Below are 26636 nucleotides of genomic sequence, written 5' to 3'. Positions count from 1 at the left end.
GTGGAAGCCATGGAACACTTTGGGTCTGAGAATGGCAAGACAAGCAAGAAGATCACCATGTCCAATGGTGGACAGCTCTAATTGTTTTGATTTGCAGGTGTCTTATCCACCAGACCATTCCTCCTGTATCTCAGGAGAGCACCCTAACCCCCTCTGCTTACAATACCTTGTAATCTCTGCTTGCACTGAAGTTCTTTGGGTTCCATATTTTCTTCATTCCCCTCCAAGTCCAGCTGAATTGCAGAGTTAAGTTTATGATTATGAATAAGAACTAAATAAGGAAAAAATAATTTAAGTGAGTTTTGTATTGTTTAATATACTGTGAATAGTGGCTTATGAATATGTAGTCTGAATAACAAAAGTTCTGTGTTAAGGTTTGCTCTTTTGCTATGTATTATAATGTGAGACACTGGCCCCCAATTCTGGTTGCTCTTAGGAATTTGGAGATCTTCCCATACACCAAGTGATGCTTTGTAACCTTGCTCTTTAATTTAAAACTATTGCTTGACTAAAGCAACCTATAACCTATAGCTGGGCAGAAGAGAAGTAGGTGGAGTTTTGGGTGCTGTGCTTGGGGTCTGAGGCAGGACCACAGGAGGTGGGGGTGGGGAGGGTTGGTCAGTTGGAGTAAGAACAGCCTGGTTGGAACATGGCAAGTGGCAAGTCAGATATTGGGGTTATTGGCAGGGAAGTAGACATAATAGCATAGAGGGTAGCTTCTGCCCAGCTCTTGAGCTTTAAAGGCTTATTATAAATATAAAGGGTGTGTGTCTTTTATCTGTGAACAGAATGATCAAAGGCAAGGTAGAAACCTCCAATTGAGATTAATTATTACTGCAACAGTTCTGATAAGTCAATATTCTTCCTAATTCGAACATACATTTTATTTATTAAAATAGTTTATAACAGGAGCAACTCACTATACAAATATGGTCCAGGTTTCCTTTAAAATATTTTTATTATATTAATTAATTTAGTGTGTATCTCCCTGTGAGCATGATATATATGTTATTGTGTGTTTTTGTGTGTGCATTTGCCTTGATACATGTGGAAAATAGAAGACAAATTGCAAAAATATGTTCTCTCTTTTTACTGTGTGAGTCACAGTGGTTAAACTCAGGTCAATACAGTTGATACAAAAGCCTTTGTCCTGAGCTACCTCATCGGCCCCAGATTTCTTTTTTATAGGGAGGCTTCTGAGCCTCTGGAGAGATGCTATTCACATGCTACCACTATAAACATGGTGGACTATGTTCTACGAACTAGTGCAGTTTCATCTCTGCTTTATCAACTGCTTCCCATCATATTTATATTAAGTTCTTAAGATTCTATTTTCTTGACTCATTAAAAAACAAAACGACTGCTGGGGGGGGGGGAAGGAGAATTAGCTTTTCCCACAGTTATCATAGTTGCTCCCATGCTGATGTTCTTCATTGACAGTCCCATGTTACCTGTTCACTACTAACTATTCTACTGGAATTAACAAATATCAGTTGGATAAATATTTCTGTTCACTTTCTTTTATTACATTCAACACACTTAATATTTCTATAGTTTCTTAGAAGTATATATTTTAATATTTCTATAATTTCATTTGTTATTTGTTTCTTCCTAAAAGATCATCCCACCCAATTTTGTTTAATTTAACAGTTTAAAATTTTAATTTAATAGTTTTTTTTGGTATGTGAGAACTTCATACTGGAATACAGCATCTATGTCACTTTTTCCATCCCATTCCTTCTGCATCTCTTTCTTCTCTTCCAAATTCATGATCTCTTCCTCAATTATTGTTTCTCTCTCTCTCTCTCTCTCTCTCTCTCTCTCTCTCTCTCTCTCTCTCTCTCGTCCATTTAGCTTTTCTTATATGTAAATGTGTCCAATTAGACAACCTTTGTGGGAGCTCATCCCTGGGAGAAACTCATCCTCCGTCTCTGAGAAGACATTGACCATTCTGTTCACATTGGCACATCAGCTGTCCTTTTCTCTAGGTTGGTCTTGTTCAGATAAACATATTGGTGAGAGCTTATTGGTGTAGATTGTCTGTCATATCTAAAAGCCTACTGGCTCTGAGATCCTTTTGCTCCCACTGAGTTCCCCCACCATCACTTAGTCTCTGCCTTTGACCAGTTATTAATTGTTGCAACAGCTCCGGTTCACTGTGAAAAGAAGCTTCTTAGAGGAGAGTTGAGAGCTACACTTATTTGTGGGTATGAGGAAAAGTACTTAGAATGCAGTTAGCAATTGTACTGATTTAGGAAAATAACATTTGTAAGTTTTTTCCCCAGGTCTATGACCTATGGTTAGTTGGCTAGAGGTTTACAGATCCAGGTATAAATTGGGCAGGACTTAAGCTCAATTTGACAACTGTTGGTAACCATGAAAGAGAGAGGTGTTATAATTATAACATTGTGGATATCATCTCATTTCCATCATTATTGTGGTTTGTTAGCTTCACTTATGGGTAAAATTACACATTGTTACTCTCCCTTGGCAACTCACACAGTACCATGAGATATGATGAGAATTAGCTCCCAGGGGGAGATTTCCAAGTCAGTTCCAGCTTCATTCCTTCAAGTCTAATCTGAAGTGAATAGAGTCTTCAGTAACAGGGTCTTCTTACCTTCAAGTTGTGGGAGGCAACCAAGGTCAATGACAACACTTTATATTGTTTTGGGAGTCTTTTAGACTCCTCTGATCAACAACTCAAAAGGCAATTTGCCATGCTTTGCACTGAGGGCTCTTTTGGGGGGAAACATTATCCCCCTATAAGCTTTTAACTTTGTCTTAAATGTAATTCCAGACCATTAATAAATATCTTGTTTTTATTATTGTGTCTATGCCCTACTTCGTGTTCTCTCTAATTATTCAACCCTGATTGCTTTATTTTCTCTGAAAAGCTTCTCTACATTTCATTAATGTTATTATACAATTATATAACAGAAGAACCAACTTCTAGATTTCCATAGATGCTGTGGCAGAACTATAGATAATAATATTGTCCAGGAGAAATACTTAATTTTGTAACTGGATATATATTTTTTAAGTGAAACAAAACCTTAAGACATTTTCTAGTGCTTGCAAAAAGAAAAATAAGACACATAAATAAACAGAAGGAACAATAGTTAACTTGTAATATCTATCTTGTGACATGAGCAAAACGTACAGCTGCTTATGTACTGAAAACAGTTGTCTAAGGTGACCACAGTGAAGTTTGTTTCCTGCTTGCTACAAAAGGGTTAATTCCGTGAGGACCTCTTTCTTCAACTACCACACCACTCACTTTGTGCAAATTAATCATTCAGAAGATCAGAATACCCAGAAGACTGAGGAGGCAAGAGGGGTACTCCTAGGATCTCTATGATTAACTTTGGTTTCCTTACCTAAGAGTAGTCACAAACTGTGTTGCTGTAGTGCTGTATGTCTTACTGTTTACTTCTCAGCATGATTATCTCTTGCCATTTTCTGTGAGGCTGGAGTTGTTGTCTGACAAATTTTAAAGCTTCTGAAGGTATATCCAATGTCTTAAATCTAACTCCATAAGTTAGATTTAAGTTAAAAATGACTTGGAAAATCAAAAGAATTGGCAGGCATTTAAAGTACTCTATAACTACAGCATGCATATGCCAATGGATTTTTTTCATTTAAAAAAAATAAAAGGCATACGGTCTGATGAACCCTGGCCTGTCATAATTGTGACAGGGCCTCTCTTTTCAATCATTTAATTCAAGGTCTGGACTCAGATTTAAAATCTCACCAATGGTCATTGCTGCAGACTAGGAGTGGAGTAATGTTTTTCAAACCAACAAACCTTTTCTCTAATCCAGTCACACACAGGTCATTGTAAGCAATATCCTCTCTAGAAATGTGAAAGGCAGTAGTTGCTAAACAGGAAGCAATCCCTTTTCTCATCAAGAAACCCAAGAAGAAAAAATTATAATCAAAATATTACTCTGTAAGGCTAGAATCGGGCAAGAAGAACGCTAAAAGAGGACGACATCATTATTTCTCAAAGGCTCCCAGTACTCTCGTTGTATGTGTTAGCCAGCTCATTGCCAGATGTGAAAATTCTGGTTCTTTCTACCTTTACTCTCTAATCAATAATAAATGTATATTTTTTTTCAATTTCACATCTGTTCAAAGTGAAATTGGACAAACAAACATCTCTAAAAGTCAAAATTTAGCTTGGCATGACTACTACCATCTTGAGTAAATAAATAAATAAATAAACAAATAAACAAATAAACAAATAAATATTGCTCCAAGGTGACTTGGTTAGTTTCCCTTCCCTATTTCCCCAGCATATATAGCTATGTAAGAGCAACAGGATGAAATGTGGCACTTTATGACAGACATCAGGAATGTACTGATATTTTTCATATTAGCTTGGTCCATGTAGATTCCATCTTGGATGAAGATGTTTTCACAGTGACAGTTTTATGCTTTGTCCTCTTGTGATTCAAGTGAAATTCATATCTGGTCTTATTGCCACCCAAGAGGAGTTTTACCAGTATATCTCCAATAAATTGCATTCTGTGTGCCTCTGGATCTTTCTTCTTTCTTTCGCTTCGTGATAACTTGGACCAGTTCTTCTATACTGAGCGTGGACTATTCCAGAATGCCAGGTTTTACCTTTATCTGTGAGGGCTTCAGTTTCTTTAAAATATTTAGTTAACTATTATGGATTTATAGGACTGGAGAGACCAGGACTGGTGAAGATGACTTACTGCTTTTGCAGAAAACCTGGGTTCAATTCCCATCACCCACATGACATCTAACAATCATCTGGAACTTGAGTTCCAGAGGATCCAACACCCTTTTCTGACCTTTGTAGGAACTGCATGTTTGTTGTACATACATGCAGGCAAAACACACACACACACACACACACACACACACACACACACTAAAAGTAGTAGTGGATTTATTTTATATAACAATAAGTTTATGAAGGGGAAAAAAGCCAGTCCAAAATTGAAGCAAGATAAAGGTGGCTATTTTAGATAGTGCGCTCTGGGAAGTCTATTAAACAAGCAGATATACTTGCCATTTTTGTGGTTTTTCAGCCTAAGATGAGGCAATGCTGATGATATGAACAAATCATTAGTTAATAAACTGACATTCTATCACCTTTGTTATACCGATATAGTCATTGATTGGTTATAAAAAGAATAGAAAAATATGTCTAGCAGCAATTGCATATGAATACCTGAAGGACAGGGTGAACAAGGTTAGTATATGAATGTGTGATGAGGCAGAGTAGCGCTGTAGGAATTCAGATAAATCTGAGAAATTATCCAACTTCAGTTAGTGTATTAATCTTCTGTCTTTTTATAATCCATAAAAAACACACGGCATACTGTAATGTGTGTCAAGGGTTTTTTTCCTTCTTTTTTTTTTTTAACTATGTGTCTAAGTTCACATCAGGTGTGACTTCTTTTGTGGATTATATAATGATGCTAAAATATGGGGTCATTTAAGGATTTGCCAAAAGTAGAGAAAGAAATATAGTTGCAGTTTTCACATTAGGATACAATTATGCTGTGGAAAATATCATTGCCTAAATACATCTTGAAAATCCGCTTCTGAGAGGCAATGAATAGCACACAAATTCTGATTTCTTCTAAGTCATCTTGCAAAACAGACCATAGACAAATGAGCTGAGCTTTAATAAGTGTAAATTAGGAGCATATGCCACAGTTTGAAAAGCGGCTGCATGAAATGCATAGAGATCTCAGCAGCAGAGGAACAGTGTAGAGTGTGCAGGGCACACTGATGTCTGTGGCCAGCGTATCTGTTGTCGGGACACACTGACATCTGTGGGCTGGCCTGGTGACGGTACATATCTGTAATCTGTAGTGCTGACAGAGCTCACGATGATCTATTCAAATCCCCATTTGTACAAATGGCAGTTTAGCATGGAAATAACTTGGCTCAAAGCAATCCAGCAAGCTGGTCACCTGACCTACCGCCTAAGTCCTCACCTTACTTTTCAACCATCCAGTTGAACGTCACAGAACCAAGGCGTAGAGATAAAGGAGAATCACTGTGTGTATATTTTCCTTTCCCTTCTTTATTTTTTTCTTTTTGAACACAGTCTCACCATCTAGTTGAGATTGGTCTCAAACTCCTGATCCTCCTAGCTCCAACCCCCACACACTAGGAATATAGGATAAATTTGCCTGCTCCTTGCTAGCAGACTACCAGACTATTCTATCACAGAAAACGATGAAAAATAAAAAAAAAAAAAAGGGGCAATAATGCTTAAAGGTTCCAAATGCTTATGTTAACCAATGGCCTTACCTTAGAAATGTTTACTGTTTGGAAATACTAACAAGAAGATACAGAAATGGAGGTTGGAAGGAGCTGCCTTCTCCTACACCTCCGTGTTCAAGTGAAGTATGCTTCTATCCCAGGAGATTTTCTACATGCTCTTTCAGTCTGAGAATTTCTTCTCTGCATGGAATAAAACTATTTTGCCTCAGGTTTGTCTTAAACAACTTGTAGTTTAGAGAGACTTTTCCTGTTTGTGCTGATGGGGCTATAAGTCCAAATTCCCAAACATGTTTTTCTGCTTACTTTTTTGCAGTCACTCTCTGAGCTGTTATATACGTATTCTTCCTGCAAGTCTTCTGAGTAACTCATGCTAGTGAGGAATCATTTAGAGCTGTCCTTACTTTTAACTGTTTCTTTGTCATATAACTGAAGTCAAAAACAAGGGCCTGTATATTATAATGTTTGTTGGACACACTCATGCCAAGAAGAACAGTATCAGCACCGGCTACACCTAATCTCTCTGGGAAGAGTGCTGATGAGTGAGTATAGGTGACCCACTTCCCATGTGCTACCAAAGATTTTTTTTTTCCTCATGTGTATCCCATTTGTTATAAATCACTTCAAAGAAATCACAGCTAGATTGTCCTCTAAAATATAACCAGAGTCTTAGACATATCTACTCTGTATTTAATTTTATGTCAATCTCCGTTGCTTCTGACCATAAATGGAAATGAGACAGCAGAAGACAGATGGCTTCTAACTCTACGGGAGTCACTGTTCTCTGACCAGAGTACTGGGAACTCTCAGTAATAATCACAGGTATGAACTTAGGAAAAGACGTTTATGTGGACTAATTGAGAGGACACACGTGTAAAACGTGTGTGATGTGAGTGTGAATGCAGTTCCGTGTGTGGGGGCAGTCAGTTTCTGTGAGGGCTCAGCCTGCTCAGGTGGCAATTGTTCAAGCCCCAGTTCCTTCAGACATTTTCTGCATATCTTCAGCATCATTGATATCTTTTCAGAAGCTTTGCCTTGGTATGGAAAAGCCACGGGGGATTAAAAACTTCATGATGTCGTGGTGGACAACAGTGGAGGAAATGCACTCAATGTCACACCTGACAGATTTATTTCTAATTGTGGCTCCTGCAGGTGTCTAATGGTTTAAGACAAAGTTTTTGGAGGATGGAAATACCTTTCTTAATGATCAGATCTTATAGACAAGGGAAACAGACATATATAATAAAGGGAGGTTCTTTACATGAGCATTTACATTAATTTACGTTAATTAAACAATAACGGTTTTGCTCTTCTTTCTCCATTCAGCATTCGTCATCATATCGAATCTGTGCACGATCTCTCTCTCTGCTGTCTCTGTCTCTGTCTCTGTCTCTGTCTCTGTCTCTGTCTCTGTCTCTGTCTCTCTCTCTCTCTCTCTCTCTCTCTCTCTCACACACACACACACACACACACACACACACACACACACACACAATCCGGCTCCTCACCCCAGGACTCAGATGATCAATGCTCAGCTGGGCCTTGCTCCTGCCGAAGTCACAAGTGAGTTCTAACAAACCCCTCTAAAGCAGCCTCCTAGTGTATGCTCCTCAGGACAGGATGAGCACATCCACTGAAAATCATGTTTTCTTTGCATCCTAACTGAAACAGCATTAAAGGGGGAAATGGGAATTCAGCGCCGCCAGCTACAGTATCTCTCCCATCAGTTCCCCAATAGGGCCTGGTAGGGACCTGCCGAGCCTCTGGATAAATTGTATTTTCCAAGGGTTAATTAAGCTGTCTTGAGCTTCTGCATGAAGAGGAACAAACTGGCACTTGCAGAGCTTTCTGAAACCTGCTGTCGACATTACAGTCCCTGCTGCTTTTAGCTGTATCGATCCGATGCCTGACCTGTGAAATCCTTGATGGCTGCTAACACTAGAAGCTTACTGGAGCTTTCCAAGGGAGCTTGGGACAGCGTGTGTAGTCAGGTACAATTACCTATCCCTCCAGGAAAGCCAATTAGTTCACAAAGAGCTGGAGCAGAACAAATGTTTTGTATGTGATTTAGAATCCTAAAAAAGAAAGGGGAAGCGAGGAAGCAAAGGCTTTGTTCTATTGGAATCTTTTGTTCCTAATTTTATGATTATTGTTCAACTCACAGTGGTCCTCACATTCTCACACGTGTTTCTGAAAGAATTATGTGAGCACGATAAACCAGGTTTACTGTCTTCCCTTTAAGCTATGAAAATTGCCTTGTGCTGTTTAAAGTCCAGTTTCTAGACCAATTGTGTGACCTGAAAGGTAGGAAAGCCCAAGTTTGTTCTACTTTCTACATCCCCGAAACTTTCTCTAAATGACACAATAAGCTTCAATCATCACTAAAAATAAGGAAAAAAGAGTCGGGTGATAACTCTTGCTTTTACTTGAGTTGTCAGGTAAAATGTAGGAGTACGAGATTCCTAGGTTAGACATATGCTCTATGGACCCAGGCAAATACAGACACTAGCATTGTTACCTCTCCTACCTTATTGACTGTTGTCTAATCAAATGTGGTATCCTTGGAATAAAAGATGCTAACCCTGATGGACATTTTCTGTCCTGTGTCAAAGCCTGCTTTTCCAGTCAGAGATGTTAGTGCTTCTACAGTAGCCACATCCCTTGACCAGTGTCTTTTGTGACCAGTGGTCTTCATTATAGGCTATCTGCAAAATGTAGTCTGTCCATTAAATGCTTCTTCTTCGTTTACCAATAGATCAATAAAACAAAGAAACAATAGATCTCTTAAAACAAAGTCCGTGGTGACAATTAACTAAAGTGGAGTTTAATACATTCCAGTGTCAAAAACTGGCAAAAGAAGAAAATGGAAACCAGTATTTAAAATAGAAAAATATAATCTCAAACAAATTAACAAAATCAAATCACATGAGTGTATACAGTGACATACATATGTATGTGATATATATTCCAAACAGCAGTGTGCATGCATGCACACACACATATACACACATGTATATAGTAGCTATCAAATAAACTTGGATCAGGAGTTTAATATAACAGCGAGAGAGAGAGAGAGAGAGAGAGAGAGAGAGAGAGAGAGAGAGAGAGAGAGAGAGAGAGAGATCAGACATGTAGACATGTCATGGAAGCCTTTATTCCCAGCTTAGAAGAAGCTAATGTAGACATTTGATTCCTATTGTTAAAAGAAGTAAAATATAAGTGGCAAGGTTTCATTTTATCTTAGAAATAGTGATCTGAAGCAAGCATGGTTTCTTTCTGAGTTAGAACTCCAAAGGCAATAACATTAAAATAAAGTATACAATTCAATCAGTTTTGTTTTACCTCTGTTGCTTCTTGTAAAATATGATTTTATGGTATTATGGGGCGATAGTATGGTGTTATAGGGAGATGCACAAAGTGAAGTGCGCCCTGTTACGGACTTTCAGCGATATTGGTTTGCCACAGCATAGGGTGAGGTGGTAGGGTACCTGAGTGCATGTTGGAGTCTGTGCTGAAGAAAGTCCAGGGCTCCTTGTGGGTCTGAGATCAGTGTGAAGGACGCAGCTACAGCAGCGATAGTAGATCCTTGCTGCTCTGGCATCTTCACCAAGACTCTTAGTGCATGGTGTGGGAGCTAAGCAAGCTTATTCTCTCATTCATGTGCTGGTAAAATGGGTTGGGAATTTGGCCACAAAGGCAGCCTGCTGTTTCAGAGCTTTTCCCTCCCCTTGTTAATGTCAAGTGGTGTCAAGACCACTCCGGTTGGGGTATTGGAAAGGAACTGGTAGCAGTTGCCAGCACTGGAGAGGCCTGGCATACGTAATTTTGAAACTGCATGATTCAGGGATAAATTCAGCATTTCATTTGGTAAGAGGCGTATAGACGGTCTGTTCTATTTGTGGTCAAACCTCTCTCCCTTCTTCTCTGTCTTCCCTCTTCTTTCTATCTCTCTGTGTCTGTCTGTCTGTCTGTCTCTGTCTTTCTGTCTCTCTGTGTGTGTGTCTGTCTCTGTCTGTCTGTCTCTCTGTGTCTGTCTGTCTCTCTTTGTGTGTGTGTGTGTGTTGTGTATGTGTGTGTATGTGTGCCTGTCTATGCTTTGTTGATGGTGGTGGTCAGAGAATATTGTTCAGAATATGAGTTCTAAGATAGAAGATTAATTGCTCCAGAGTGTCTACTCCATTGCAGGCTCATTGATCATGGCGTTACCTCTCTAGGTGATTTTCACAGTTATACATTGTGCTTTGAGAAAGCAAATTTTCCACTATTATTGGAAAGGCAACCCAAATTTGGTGTCAGCACTATGATCCTGAAATATGAACTGCATATTATTTATTTTTTAAAATATGCCTTCTTATAAAAATAACTTTCAAAAGACCATTGAAAATTCTACAAACAATTTTTCTTCAAGGCCATATTTTGGAAGGGATAGTAGAAAATCAGTAAACTTCCTTGACTTGTTTATTGTTCTCCTGAATAGAATATTGGTGCCATTTACTTCAATTACCAGGAACTGTAATCAAATTTAACCCAAAACCTACAAATATGAATTAAAGGACATTAATAAATTTGACAGTTTTTCTACCTTTTTTCATCATTTGCTTTCATTAGGTCTTCTGCTCAAGAGAGATAGAGAACAACTTTCTAGGGATTCAACTTGAAAGATTTCAGTCTATTTAACAGAATGATTTTTCTAAATCATAAAAGAATCTAGAGCTAGCTACGGAGGATATAAGATGCAGGCAAAATTACAAACTATTATTTAAATTTTGCAGTAATAGTGTTTAAAATACAGAAAAATGGAGCAAATACTTTAACACAGTATCTTAATAAAGGAGTAGAAAATAGGCTGAACCTAGGACCTGTTCAGATAGCTTCACTTTGGCGGCATCTAGAATCTTCTTTCTTGGAGCTATTGCTGCTTATGTTTCTCCTTCAACCAGAGAATGAGGCTGTGCTTTTCCTTTTGAACTGCTCATGCTTCTTCCAACCAAGACATCTAGGAAGAGAAAGAGTGCAGTTCTCAAACTTGATAAATGCAGTTATTTAGTTGACAAGGCGTGGTCTAAGAGACACAAATAAGGAAAATTATAAAAGAATTAAAGAATTGTCTGAAGAGAATTATACTTAGTTACATCCATATGCTTACTGCTTGTTGTCTTTTAGGATTTCCTCAAGGGAAACACTGCAAGAAAGCTGATCATAGAATAGTACTTCTAGAAAGTTCATAGGTTTTATGTTATGTATTGTTACATACTGAAAGATAAATATAAACAGTGGAAACACGAAGTTCTTAGCTTTCTATGCTAATAAAAGTTCATGTTTTTGGAAAATCTCCCCTTATTTATAAAACTTATTTGTTACGTGTAATACCATCCACTTACCCCGAGAACATCTTGCTCTTCTATTTGAGGTGTGACACTCACTTTGCCATTTACAGTGTGTCTTCTGCCTTTATTTTCCCACAGATATCAAGACCCTAGTTACTGGCATCTTGATGTATATTAGCTAATAAGAAGTCATAGCTGTACTTCTACCTCTCCTTTTTATCTGTTGTCTGTTTACAAATTGCTATACTTTATCTAGTTACTAGTTTACAGGCAAGGTCATCTGGGCTGACTTTAAATCCATGTAGAGATATATACTGCACCTGAATTGATGTGTATGTGTGTGTGTACATTTTTTATGTATGTGTGTGAGTGTGCATGTGCACATAGACATGTGTGGACCTAAAACTGCACATATAGGCCAGAGGTCAATGCTGAGTATCTCCTAAATTACTCTTCACTTCATTGTTTTAAGACAGGGTCTCTCACTGGAGATCACCAATTCTGCAAGACGGTGTAGCTAGCAAGCCCTAAGAAACTTCTTGCTGAGATTACAGGCATGTCCTGCCATGTCTGGCTTTTTACATGGGTGTGTGAGAATGCAAACATAAGCTCCTCAAGCTTGCATAGCAAGTGTCTTGCTGACTAAGTCACTTTAACCAGTCCCTGTACTGACTTCTAATCCTGTTTACATAAGGAATGGGACTCCCAGCTCAGACTTATGGGCCTGGATTCCTGTATGGTTGCAAGTGACTAAAGCTGAGAAATATTCTCTTAAGATGCAGCAAGTTCATTTCAGTGCTGCAGAGGTGTTTCCTGTGTTCTATTATATCTGGCCTTTTAAAATTTACGTGTTATGATGGGTTTCTTTCCTTTTTTGTTTTGTTTTATTTATTTTTTTTCCAGTGTCAGGGATTTAATCTAGGGCCTTGGACATATGAAGCAAACACCATGAAGCTATTCCTCAGCTCTGGGTGACTGTCTTGCCAGTTCACAGCTTAAGTTGTAAACAACAGTTAACACAAAATTTTTACTTAGAAAATAAATTTACTATAATGATTATGATTAATTAGAATTCTGTGTTTCCTGAATATAATAAGACCAAGTAACACAGTAATAAAAATGTATCTGTATGTAAAAGTTAATGGATTTGTTAATTGGTTTCCTTGGAAAACAGGAATACATTAATTGTCCTCAAATATTTAAGGTAGACAAATTATAATGAGAATGTGAAAATACACGTGGAGCTGGCATGTCAACTTCATGCCAATCTCTTTGAATGACAGAAATAAATACATGTCATAGAAACATTTTGCTATAATTATGTTATTACTGCTTTTAAATATTTTGGACATAGGGACCTACTAAAATTTCTTTAACATTATATCTTTTCCTTTTCCTTTTTTAGTCAAAAAAAGATGAGCTAGGTCAATACATTTTTTTGAGTATGAATATCACCTCCATATACTCAGACATACATCTGAGATGTGGTGTTTGCACCCCAATCCTCAGAGGTATTACTCCTACCCTTAAGTTCCAGCCAATGTGATTTTGGTTATGCCAAATTCCCCTTGCTTTAATTCACATGTTTTGATGATTCACAGTCTAGTATGTTGATACTTGTAACATGACTTTTAGTCCACAAAGTGGACTTGTGGACTTGTGGACTTTTAGCTCACACAGTGGAAACTATCGCCATTTCTTTGCCATGCTGTGTAGTTGAGCATCTCAGAAGTCAGTGTAGGACCATCTGCTTTCATCATTTTGTTCATCTCCCTCATCCTCTTCTTCAAACTTTATTATATTTCTATTTTTTTTACCCTGGTCATGAAAATAACTCCATAGCTTTTACTGTCTCGAAGCCTGAGCCTTTCACCTTAACCCTTGCCATATCTCTTAGTCACACTGATTACCTCCGTTATGGATCCTGTGTTATTTGTGACCATATAGCATTATCTTCTAATGTTTGTTGGTTTTTTTTTTTAAATGATCTTCCAAGCTGTTGCTAGACTCTTAAAATATTTATTGTATGTTTTCTAAAAGATTGGAGGACTCTTTTCTTTGAATTTCTGCTGTTTTATATCTAAGATAAGAAATTTACAAATGACAGAGTTAAATCGATCCATAGTGTTAGAGGCTGTGACAATCAAGAGCATAGCACCAAGCTGCCCAGCATTCATGAAGGCCTTCTTGCTGCACCAGTCATTACATAAAGGAGGACATCACACAATGCACCACAGCAAGAATGTTAATTTGGCTCTCTGTCTCTTCCTATGAAGCCATTAAACCAACATGGCTTAGGGTTTGCCTTCATGACTTCATCTAACCTAAAATACCTTCAAAGCCCCCTCTACATCCTAACAATACGAATGTGGAGACTGTTGCCAGCACACAATTTTTTAGGAGTGGTTCTCAAACCATGTCTTTGTCAGCTGTAGTTTAATACAGTGTACATGGGATACACTATTAATTTTGGTTAAGAGGACTGAACATTTTTTGTGCTATGAACATAGACATGATTTTGTGACTTCATTTGGCCAGAGACATGTGAGGAAAACACTATGACTTCTGAACAGTGTCACTGGAGACCCTAGAATTTCTCCCCCTGCTCTCCTTTTCTTTCTTGCTTAGTTTTCCAGCAACAGCAAACCCTCCTGGCTCATTTGAGATGATGACTTATGATGGCAACCTCTATTAGGTTTAAGCCATTGGGCTTTGACTTTGCTTGTTAACACAACATCACCTGAACTCTCCCCTGCTGTAATTGATTACAGTTAGGGTTTTAACAAACACTGACAAACAGTTCTTATAAAGGTGCATGAGGAAATCAGCATTGGCAGCCTTCCCTCTTCACAAGATTCAAACTTAATTGTAATTTTAAAATAATGAGTTTTCCATCATCAGATAATACTGTTGAAATCAGATTGATTTTTCTTTCCATGTTTTCTTACTGTTAGAACTCAACTGCTTTATGACTCTTGACAATCATCACATTATACCTGCTACTTTATTATCTTTGTTATCAGAAATTAGTTTACTATAAGTTGCCTGGTGTCCTTGTTCACCGTGAATTTCATGTCTTGGGTTCTTGCTTTTAAGAATTTAATTTCCACTTTGCTGAAGCACATTCTTGAGAAACAGAGAGATTGTGAGTAGTAGAACATCAGAGGACTTTCATTCTCTAAAGTGTTTGTACCATCATATCTGAATGACAATATCTCTGATGTAGAAGTGTAATTTAAAAATTTTTCCTTCAGGTTTTTAGACAGTGCTTCATTATGACTTTGTACCAAAGAAGACATATGACTCTCAATCCTTATGTAACCTCCCTAGTTTTGGTGGACTTTACTGATAAAATTTTTCACTACTGTTTTTCATATATTTCCATTATTTTGAAAATATATTTTGGAATATATATGTATTTTGAATATGTACAGTAATTCTTAACCTTCCTAATGCTGTGAACATATAGATCCTCATGTTGTGATGACCCCAGCCATAAAACTATATTTTGTTGCTACTTCATAACCTTAATTTTGCTACTATTATGAATTATAATATAAATATCTTATATGTAGGATATCTGACATGCAACTCCCAAAGGGCACATGACACACAGGTTGAGAATTGCTGCCCTAGGCTGTCTTTAATTGGTAAATTATTTTTTCTGACCTTATAGAAATATGTCTTTATAATTTCTTCAACTTCTTTGTTATTCTATTCTACATATTAGTTCTAAAGTTTACTTTTAAAACATCCTCTTTTAACTTTCTTGTGGAAGGTTAGTTTATTTTACCCTACACTTAAAGAATATTCATATTGGCAATTCAGATTACTATTGCTTATTTTTATTTTGTGATAATCATATCTCTGATGTTCAATCATTCTTATTTCCCTTTGAAGGTTAAAAAACAAAACACAGTGATCCTTTTGTGCTTGTGTATGCATGTACTTGTGTTTGTATATGTATGTTGTGGGGGTGTGAGCATAGGTGTGTATGTGTGCAGACCAAAGGTCAACATTGGTTATTGTTCCTCAGGTTCTTTCCATCTCCCCATCTATGCTATAGAGACTCTCCCTGGGATCTGAGGCCCACTAGTTGGGTAAATTGGCTGGCTAGAATCCTCTAGAGATCTGCCTGGCTCTGCCTTCCCAGTGCTGAGATGATAAGCACATGGTACTACACCCAGCTTTTACTTGGCTGCTAGGGATCAAACTGGGGTCCTCATGTTTGCATGACAAGCACATTACCAACTGGTCTCTCTAGCCCCACTGACCTTTATAATTTGTTTCTGATTCCAGAGAAAAAGGAATTTTTATTTTGTTTGTAGTTCTGGATTCACTGTCAATTAGATTCTTTCTGTGATATGTCTTCTAATATATATATATATATATTATATATATATATACATATATACATATGTATACATATATACATATATATGTGTGTGCATGTGTGTAAATTCTGTCAACTATTTCTTACCTTTACATATTGGTATTATTTCTGTGGGATTTAAAGATACAAAACAGATAAATCCATATCATAGGGATCTAATTGTGACCTGCAGTAGATACTTCACTTGCATCATCTCACATTCTGCTATATGAATAGTTTTGTCCTCATTACTCATGCAGCCAAAGACTACATCATGAATAATACTTAACTCTATAATCCTGTTTAAAAGTTTACTCTGTATATTGAACAATATTGAGGCAACAGCTTTCTTAAAAAGTATGAATTTTCTAGATGATTTGGAAAAATATGTATAAGAAAAACACATTCAACTTTCTTATAACACAGAAACAGTGCAGGGGGAAAAATAGATGAATATACACACATATATACACACATACATACATATATATGCATATATATATATATATATATATATATATATATATATATATATGGAACTGTAGGAACTCTAATATGCAGAAATATTTTAAAGTATATTTTATATTACTATATAACTATAGTAATCTTTCTATGTAAAGTATATAACTATAATTCTAACATCTTTTTAAAAAAAGTTTACCAATAATGGTCATATTTTCATGGGTAGATTTGAATGATTTTCCTTGCTTTGTGGCTAAACTAATTCATCCCTGAGTGAATGAGTCGAAGAGGCAGCTCCACAAACAGAGCCGTGATACAGATGCAGAAACAGTCAGCCAATAGAGTGCAAGCCCAGCATATAGCAAAGATGTGATAACCACTTAAAGGGAGCTAAGTGAAGAAGCATGAACAACACGAATTTTAATAATTTAGGTCAGAAATATGGCAATCTGTTTTTCCCTTTAGAAACAGGTCAATTTGGCATGACAGATGGTGAAACACACAGCACGCTCAGCTTTTGAAATTAACATTATAATAATGTCCTGTTTCTCATTCTCTTCCTCACCTCTGTAACTTAGATTTCCAAACTCTCAGATCCTTGGGTATAATTTGTACAAAACAGGAACGGTCACATGCCACTCTGTCCTTGGTGCGGGCAACCGAATTAGATCACCCCACAGTTAATAAGAAGTTAAGAAAATGAAATACATTTGAATATGTGGGACTTCTGGGTCAAAGTTCAAGCTCTCATTGAAAAAGTGAGAAAAACAAGCTGCATGAAACCCCTCTGAAAGCTTACAGGGTTTGTTTGTGTTTTAGATTTATTTATTTGCTTTATGAATGTGAGTACACTGTCACTCTCTTCAGACACACCAGAAGAGGGCATTGGATCACATTACAGATGGTTGTGAGCCACCATGTGGTTGCTGGGAATTGAACTCAGGACCTCTGAAAGAGCAGCCAGTGTTGTTAACCTCTGAGCTGTCTCTGCAGCTTCAAGCTTTCAGCTTTTAATGAAGAGATGTGGGACCAAGTCTGGGTCTCACTGGATTGTGTACTATGGACACCACTCCTCTTTGGTTTTGAATTTTCAGTTTCATCATCCACAGACTGTGTAAATGCTCCAACTCCTAAGCCTCCCAAGGCCGCATGTATGAGAATCCATCACAAGTATTCTAGTTTTAGACACAAAGTCTTGCCTTTCTAACAATTCTTTTCCTGACAATAAAATCTACTTATTAAACAAGATGTCTAAAATTTGGTGGGTTTTTTTTTTTCTTTTGAATGTTTGTTAAATGTTTATAGAATCTGGATTTAATCCCGGCACTCTGGAGGTAGAGGCAGGCTGATCTTTGAGTCTTAGGCCAGCCTGGTCTACGGAGTGAATTTCTGGAGAGCCAGGGCTACAGAGTAAGACCCTGTCTCAAAACCAAAACAAAACACAGAACACACAGCAAGGAACAATTTGGACAAAATCAGCTGAAGAAAGAATAATGTCTAAGATGTTTCCTTGTTTGCCCTACATTATCCCTTCTCTTTCATGTACAGCACATTTCTAAACCTATAGAAACCTAACCTAATGGAGAGTGTGTGTTTTCTGTCCCCCCCTACTGGGCGCTGGGGCCCTCAGTCTCTCCTTCCTGGTATATTCCTTTATACCATTTTAAAGCACCATTCCCCAACCCCCCCACGACTGGGGCTTTTAGTCTCTCCTTCCTGGTATATTCCTTTATCCCATCCTCCACCCCCCACCCTCAGTTTCTCCTTCCTGGTATACTCCTTTATCTCATTTAAAGCACCATGGAGGCTTTCTTATTTCTGCAAACTTTCCCTTTCTTGATTCTTTTCTCCCCAATCATCGTCTAATCCTCTTTCCTTTTCTTTCAGTTCTTTCAGGTTTCTTTAAAAAACCACTTCCCTTTCAAGGGTCAACACCCTTGCTGTATGGGTTCCTTCACCTTCTGTTTACTTTATCAGCTTCCCCATGTTGTTGATGGGTTACCCCCCAACACCACCTTATCTTCAATGACAATTGTTAGCATTTTGTCTAAGCTCCGCCCCACAATTACCTGGCAATAGCAGAATGTGCCTGATAAAAGAGGCTGCTTGCCCTCCTTCTCTCTCTTGCCTTCTTGGCTCTCCCTGTCTTCTGGCCCCTTTCCCCTCATTCCAAGGGAAAAGGGAGGGGTAACCAAGAACAGTGGAACATTTCAGAGGAATCTAGCCCAAATGATCTAGAGTCATGTGAAAATCACTCTGCACACTCATTCTTCTCAAAAAATGTGGTTTTACCATATCACTGTCCCCTATACTGTCATTACAAAATATTTCTCACTTCCTCCAGTCACAGCCCCACCTAGATGGCTTATATTTTTTATGGTCAGGAATGTGTCTTTCTGCTTCCCCCGCCCCCCCCCCACACACACAGGTGGGCCTCCTGCCTGAGGCTTGAGGAATGTAATCCAGCAAGTGTCCTCTGATTCAGGGGCAATGTCCTTCACCTGGAATGTGTCCTGGAGTAGTGAAAATCTTACATTCAGTTCCACTTTCTGGAACTTGCATTTTTCTGCCCAAGTCTAAGGGCAAAGAAAAAGTCTACATATTTCATAAAATGGTCTTTATAATTTTTCACTCTACATAAGGAGAGAAGGAATATGTTGGTGAATGTGCAGTTAAGTATGGGGGAAGAGGGTGCCCCTGCTGGCCCATGCTGAGGTATCCCTTCCTCCTGAAAGACCAACCACACGATGTTATTGATGTGTTTATAAAAAGATAAAGAGATAAGGGAATATGTTCTGTGGGTGTATGGTGAGGTATGGGGGAAGGGGATGTCTCAAAGGGCCCATGCAGAGACATCCCCTCCCCCTGAGGGGGACAGGATGGTATAATATAGAATAGAGTTTATTCAGGGCATGGGGAGGGGAGTTAAGAGGGTAGTAGAGGCAGAGAGAGAGAGAGAGAGAGAGAGAGAGAGAGAGAGAGAGAGAGAGAGAGGAGAAGTGGAGCTTGCCACGACCACATAGAGAGAGGAGGGAGGGGAAAGAGAGTCAAGAGAGAGCAAGAGTACAATAGAGAGAGGAGAGGGCAAGCAGACCGTTTTATAGTGAACCAGGTTTACTTGCTGTTGCCAAGTAACTGTGGGGAGGGGCATACCTGGCTGTTGCCAGATAACTCTGGGGGTGGAGTTTAGACAGAATGCTAACATTTCCCCATTTTGGTTTAATTAAAAAAGAAAAAAAAAATAGAGGTGATGGCGAAGCAGGAATAGGGTCATTGTGATATCTGGCTACTTGCTGCTGGCATTGGGGATGTGTCTCTAGAGAACTTAGAAGAATGAGTATGGGGGATGTCTGCCCAGTCTTAGGAGAGTTGGCTGTTTCCTGATATTCAGGGTCTGTGGAGCCATCTGAAGATAGGTCAGGAGCAACAGGTCCAATAGAAGCATCTGTGTCTGTGACAGGAGATTTGGAGATTGCTTCTCTGGAACTGTTCTGGATGCTCCTGGACTTCACAAGATGTAAGGAATAAGATTAAGTACATTTGGGAGAGAGAATTTTTTTTTCTAGAATTTACATTTGAAACCCAGAAGAATCCCAGCCTCTGGAATAGGTAGTCAGTGGGAACTTTAGGCAGATGTACTTATCTGGGTGGAGTCTATTTGGTCCAGGAGAGGTAGATCTGAATGGGTTTACTGTAGCTTATAAGTTTACAAAGGAGATAATAGCATGAGTTAATGACAGTCTTTAAGATGAGCCTTTGGATCACATAGTGGAATGTTTTATTAGAGTTAATGTTAGGACAGTGGCATAACAAGAAGAGGAAATGTGAGCATTTAATTGATAGAAACTGAGTTTAGGGAATGAGGTAATAGATTATATCTGTGAAAGTTTACATCTGTCAAGGTAGTCAGAAGTCTGAGGAACAGTAAACAATAATCTACTAGTTATATGTTTAAAAAATGACAGAGTTCACTAGCCAACAGTTCCCATGGTCTCTTGAGCAGTCAGTCTGGCTTTGAAGTGGAGAAGACACAAGGCTTTTTCTCTGTGGAATGAACATGTGTGACATGAGAAATGACTTACCTTGGTTTAGCCAAGTCATTTGACTCAGGGCATTCAGTTTTGTCCACTGCATTTTTCAGTAATTATCACAATCCAGGCAGTCCTAGGTGTGTCCAAGTCTTCTGAAACCATCTTCGGTTAACTGTTAAAGGCTTTAGGAATTCCATCTGTCATTAATTTAATAATTAGCAAACTTCTGACAAGATTGAGAGCTGTATCGATTGGTTGTAAGTGAATAAAATTTAATAGCAGTAGTAAAAATCTATCACGATAGGATAGGAAAGGGTCTTAATTAACTTTGGTAGGTCGTGTACATAGAGAAAAGCACATTTTTGTACTAGTAAAGAAACATTTGGCTAGGACCAGACTAAGAAAGCTGGCCGCAGTGGCATAAGATCATATGGCAGGTGGGTGAGTGCTGTGGGCCACAAGTCCTGGCCCCAGGGTTGTGCTATGGGCCCTAGGCTGAGGCAGAGATGCCACAAGTCAGGTCCACACCGCTGCGGGGCAGGCCTTCCTACTAGTGGCCAGAGTTTAAACAGAATGCTAACAGGTATAGTATAGAATAGAGTTTATTCAGGGAAAGGGAAGGGGAATTGAGAGGATAGTAGAGGTGGAGGAGGTAGAGGGTGGGGGAGGAGGGAGCAAGCAGCCCTTTTTATGAGTTCAGCATTCTTGGCTGTTGTCAGTTACTGTGGGGCAGAGCTTAGACAAAATGCTAACTCCTCTGTGTCCGTAAATAGCTTCTCCTTTGTGTTCAATAGAGTTTCCCTCTGATTCTTTCTGTTCCCTGCTTTTCACCAAGAAGACTTGTGTGGGTTTCATTATTAATATACAGATAATTCCAGTCTTCATTTTATTTCAGACCATTTTGAGTCCTATTAATATGTCACGTCATAAAAATTCTGGTGACAGAAGAAATCCACTAAAATAAAATACTACATTACAGGAGCTCTTTCCAAGACAGAAACAAGAGCTGTTCTTTGCAATCACGTAGCCTCCTCAAGGTATATACCTCAGGTTGATGCAGGTGATGGGCTTCTTGGAGCGTCCTGTGCAACACCAGGAGTGAAAGCAAGTAAACCCAAAACGGCCTGGTCGTCCTTTCCTTTTAGACAAGGAATTCTGTACTGCCAGACTTCAGCGCAGACTGAACACAGTTAGAAGGCAGATTCTTCCAGTGCTGGGTCTGTACTTGTAGGTGTTAGCATTAGAGACTGGATCAAAGACTAATAGCATTAAGTTAAAGTTATTTGGCCGCGATTACTCAGCTTTGCACTGCACGAAAAAACTCTGAGTTAAAGCAGTTACAAGGAGGAGAGGTTCTTGTGGCTCCTGGTCTTGAAGTTTTCAGCTTATATTCAGTGGCCCATTGCTATAGGGCTTGTGGTAAGACAGTCATGGTAGGAGCGTGTGACTTGAGCACAGATCATTTCAAGGCATCTAAAAAACAAAGAGAAAGGAGATAGGGACAAGAGCAGGAAAGCAGCAAAGATGCAGGTGTACCTCTCTCTATTTCTCTCTCTCTCTCTCCCCCCTCCCCCTCCCCCCCCCCCCCCGCCTCTCTTGTCCTTCTCCTCCTCCCTCCTTTCCTCCGTCCCTCTCTTTGTGTATATATATGAACTGCTCTGGTAAGACCTATGTCAAACTAGTAACAGTTATATCATTTACATGTAGAAAGAAACTCACAATTCTCTGCATATTCTGAATGTCTCTGTAAGTTAAAAAAAAAAAAAAAAGGTCGGGGTGGGGGGAAGTAATTAATAAGTTCAATCATTTCCCCTTCCAGTAGCCTGCTGTGCACCAGACATATCTGGACAGTTAATTCAGGGCAGAGACTTACCCATAAGCCTGTGGGTTATGATGATTCTTGTGAGAGACAGCCTAGAACATCTGTGTTACTGATTATATCTATGTTTTTGGGATATATGTGTAGAGTTTTAAAAATATTCTGTGCCCTTGACAACATCTTACATAACCATTAACATCTTTCTGAAGGAATCCTTTTATGTAGTTTAGTTTTAAGGTTGTTAGACCTATTTTGTTTTGGTTGTTCTTCAGAATGTGACGGCCTGTTAAACTCGGGTGGTTGCTGTTTACAGGGTGGGACCATCTGCCTTGTTTATTTGATGAATGTCAGTTTCTTTGGAAGTTATACAATGGTTTTGAGAGCTGCTGGTGCATGGTAAACATTTGAGGAATTTACTTAAAAACCTAAGTTTCTTTACTATGTTAACATTTCCCTTTTATCCTTTTGTAGACTGGTACTCATCAGGGCAGTGTGGTTTACTATGAGATAAGGTTTTCCAGATCTGCTTGATGCTGCACTATAAATACTTCTTCATAAACACTTGACATTGTTATTTGTGAATTTCTCCAAGAAAGTGGTGAGGAATGGGTAGGATTTGACTATGTTCCCTAAAGATTGTAATAAGGTTGATAATGTCAGGACCTTTAAACAGTAAAGTCTATGGAAGGTGAATATGTCATTGCAGGTGCTGCATTTATGAGGGATTAATCAAGTTTTCTTTATTGGACACACACACACACACACACACACACACACACACACACACACAGACACACAGAGACACACACCAGTTAATTTTAAGTATGCCTTGACTAGTTCAAAGGCTGGGCAGTTTTAGTCTTTCCTGCTGTTAGCATACATTTCCCTCCAGTACTCCTGACTCAACATCTTCTAAATCTGTTTTGTCTTTGCTGTCCCATTACCTTCTGGGCAGCCCCTCACATAGGGCCACTTTCCCTTTCACCTACATTTCGGATGATTTCCTTCTGCAGCTCTAAATCTGATCCATCTCCCTCCTAATCGTAGCCACTCTCTCTCCTTCCTCTCATCTAGTCCCTAGCCCTGGAAAGTCCCCAAGTCCCGCCTTTGTCTATCTACCCAGCCATTGGCCCATTGGATCTCTATTAATTAATCAAAAACCAACTGGGGACAAGGACCTTCAGTGTTTGGACATGCAGATTCCCAATTTTGGGGGCAGGATTAATTCAAAGCATTGGAAGCAATCTCTAACAACACACATAAATAGTAAGTCTTTTAAAGGCATACTTGGAGGGCTTAAATTATAATTCTATTAAGCAATTTTTATATATAAAATATGTACAGCTATTGGTTTGCTTTGTGATGCTGGAGGTTGAATGAAGAATTCTGTATTTGCCAGGTAGATGTTCTACCTCTACACTAAGGTTTCAGCCCCACAAATCCTTATTCTAGGAGCATATTAATAAAAAGTAGGAGTTTTGGCAGATATCAGGAAAAACAGTTCACTGAAGTTGTTCATAGATTAGTATACTGCTTTTTACTCTTTCACAATTACCTCATAATAAATATAGTATCATTAGAATCACTGTATTGATGGGAGTAATCTGACTAACTAGAGTTTATACTGCTACTTATTTTCATGAATATTTTAAATCTGCAACTGAATCTTAAACAAGGATACTTTGGAATTTGGATCTGAATAAACTATGCCTTTAGTACTAATACAGATATTTTCACAATCTTGCAGAATGTGTGTGTAAAGCTTGCTTGTAGATTAATATGTCTTTGATAATATCATATTCTGTCTATCCCGAAGTTGCAAACACATGGGGAGAGGACCTTGGGGTCCTTTGCTTTTCTTAAATAACAAATACATCTTTAAATCATTTGTTACCACTGCTTACCTGTATTGCTCCATACACTAGTTGAATCATTAGTTGTAAAATACTGTTGAGAACCGCTCTGCCCCACGTTTGGGGGTCAAAAATGTTGAGGACCACTCTATCAATGTTGGAACCGGCACTGTCAAAAGCCTTGGGGGCTAAATTGTTAGAGCCCGCACTGCCCCAAACTGCTCCAGTCTGCAGGTCGGGGTTCAGCAAGAGAGAGAGTGAGGACGGACGTGAAGAAAGGAGACCAGACAGAGTATGATTCAATCCCGTTTATTCTTCAGTCTCTCTTCTTTTCTCCAAGTCCATAGTTCCAGTCCCAAGTTCCTAGCACCAAGTCTCAAGTCCTAATTCTAGTCCCAGCTGTAATGAGTCTCAAGTACTAATCCTAGTTCTAAGTTGCTAGTTTCTTTCCCAGTTCCAAGTTACCTGCCTCAAGTCTCAAGTCTCAAGTACTCTTCCAAGTACAAGTGTCTAATCCTAGTTGCCTGTCTCGAGTCTCAAGTGCCTACTAATTTCTTCTGTCTGCCTCTCGCCTTTTATATGTCTCACTTCTAAGCCACACCTTTAAGTCACACCTTTAAGTCTTGTCTTTAAATCATGCGTTTAAGTCACACACACCCAAGGAAAGATCCTGGGTATCTAAAACAAGATGTTATCAGAGTTATCAACAGTGCAAGGATGATAGCCGCCTTCTGTCGGCTCCCCACAAAATACAATAGCTGGCTTCCACTTGTTTTTTCTTTTAAGTTTCTCTTATTCCCCCCTCTCATCATAAATAGACAGTTAGAATTGGGAATATAACTAATCCAGAATTATTTGGATACTTCAACAATATGTCTGGTGTTCATTTAATATTACATAAATGTTATATTACTGTAATTTAAAGTCCAATGTATGGCTTGGCTATACTAGTGCTATTTTACCTCATATTAAACAAAATTCTCAGTTTGACTTGGTATGGAGCTTTGCTAAGGACTACATGTAGCTACAATCAGACAGTCTGACTAAATATAACTATCACATAGCTAAAATAATAACAAAAATGTCAACTATACTATTTCAAATACCTTGTAGGTTAAACTACTTCAAATACATTGTAGCTTAAAGCTATATATAATGTATTTGACATATTTGTTATTAAATATATATTATATAAATGTTTTAGGCAATGAGATGAAATTGTTTATAGTTAAACACTGTTTTATGTCATATTTCATATAAAATGCACAAGACATTTTGGTTAATATATGAAATATCTTGATCATTTCCACATGCATTATATTGACTGGATAGTGGAGTAATTTTCTGTTTTAATGACAGAAAATTCACAAATATAGTTGGAAACACCCTGGATTTATTAGCTGACAGTACTCTAATAGAAAGTCATGTGTGGTCTGCTTACACTCTGCCCTGAGTGTCACAAGGCTGAGTGCAAGGCAGGGTTCCTGTGGAGGCTCTGGGAACATCTGCTTCTAAGCCTACTCAGGCTATTGGTTAAATTGACTTCCTTTGCATATGCACAGCCAAGGGTCTCCTATTTCTTTAATGCCAGCTGGGAAATAGTATAGAATTCTCATTCTTTACCCTGGGCCCAACTCCAGTGATGGTGGGTGAAATTCTTCAAAGATGGAATATTTCCCATTTTCCCTTTGCCCTCAATGGCTGCTGCTGCTGCTGCTGCTTCTTCTTCTTCTTCTTCTTCTTCTTCTTCTTCTTCTTCTTCTTCTTCTTCTTCTTCTTCTTCTTCTTCTTCTTCTTCTTCTTCATCTTCTTCTTCTTCTTCTTCTCCTTCTCCCGCCTCTTCCTCCTCTTCCTTCTCCTTCTCCTCTTCCTCCTCTTCCTCCTCTTCCTCCTCTTCCTCCTCTTCCTCCTCTTCCTCCTCCTCCTCCTCCTCCTCCTCCTCCTCCTCCTCCTCCTCCTCCTCCTCCTCCTCCTCTTTTTCTTTTTCTTCTTCTTTTTCCAGCTATAGAAATACTATAAGATGTTAGGGCTCACACAGCTGGGCTCCTCTGAATAATGCAGGGTACTTACCTTACTTCAAGTATCCTAACCATAAATATCTATGTGAAATCCACTTTGTCACATAAAGTACTTTGCATAGATTTTTGGGACATAAAACTGTGGGGACCACTGAATGGTCTAACACAGAATCTTTTTCTATTCATACAGGAAGAAAAAAAGTCATAGGTGTTTTTAGCTTAAATATAAGGGAGGTCAGGAAAGGAAATGGGGAGTGGTGGTGTCTGAGGCACATGCTAGAATTTATGCAACTAGTAAATGACACTTCTGCCACTAAAAATATGTGATCCTAGATTTTTGTACAAGGATCTTTCCTAAGCATATTGTCATTTAATTCTACAAAGTATTCATAGTCTCTGAAGCAGTAGGATTGTAATTTTGTCTATAACAGGCCAAATGGAAAATTCAAAAGAACTCAGCCAAAAGCTGTACTTTATAAATATT

Source organism: Arvicanthis niloticus, chromosome 7 (assembly GCF_011762505.2).
Source record: "Arvicanthis niloticus isolate mArvNil1 chromosome 7, mArvNil1.pat.X, whole genome shotgun sequence".
In the NCBI taxonomy this organism is placed as follows: domain Eukaryota; kingdom Metazoa; phylum Chordata; class Mammalia; order Rodentia; family Muridae; genus Arvicanthis; species Arvicanthis niloticus.
The sequence above is the reverse complement of the archived record's forward strand: the minus strand, read 5'-3'. Positions refer to the sequence as shown.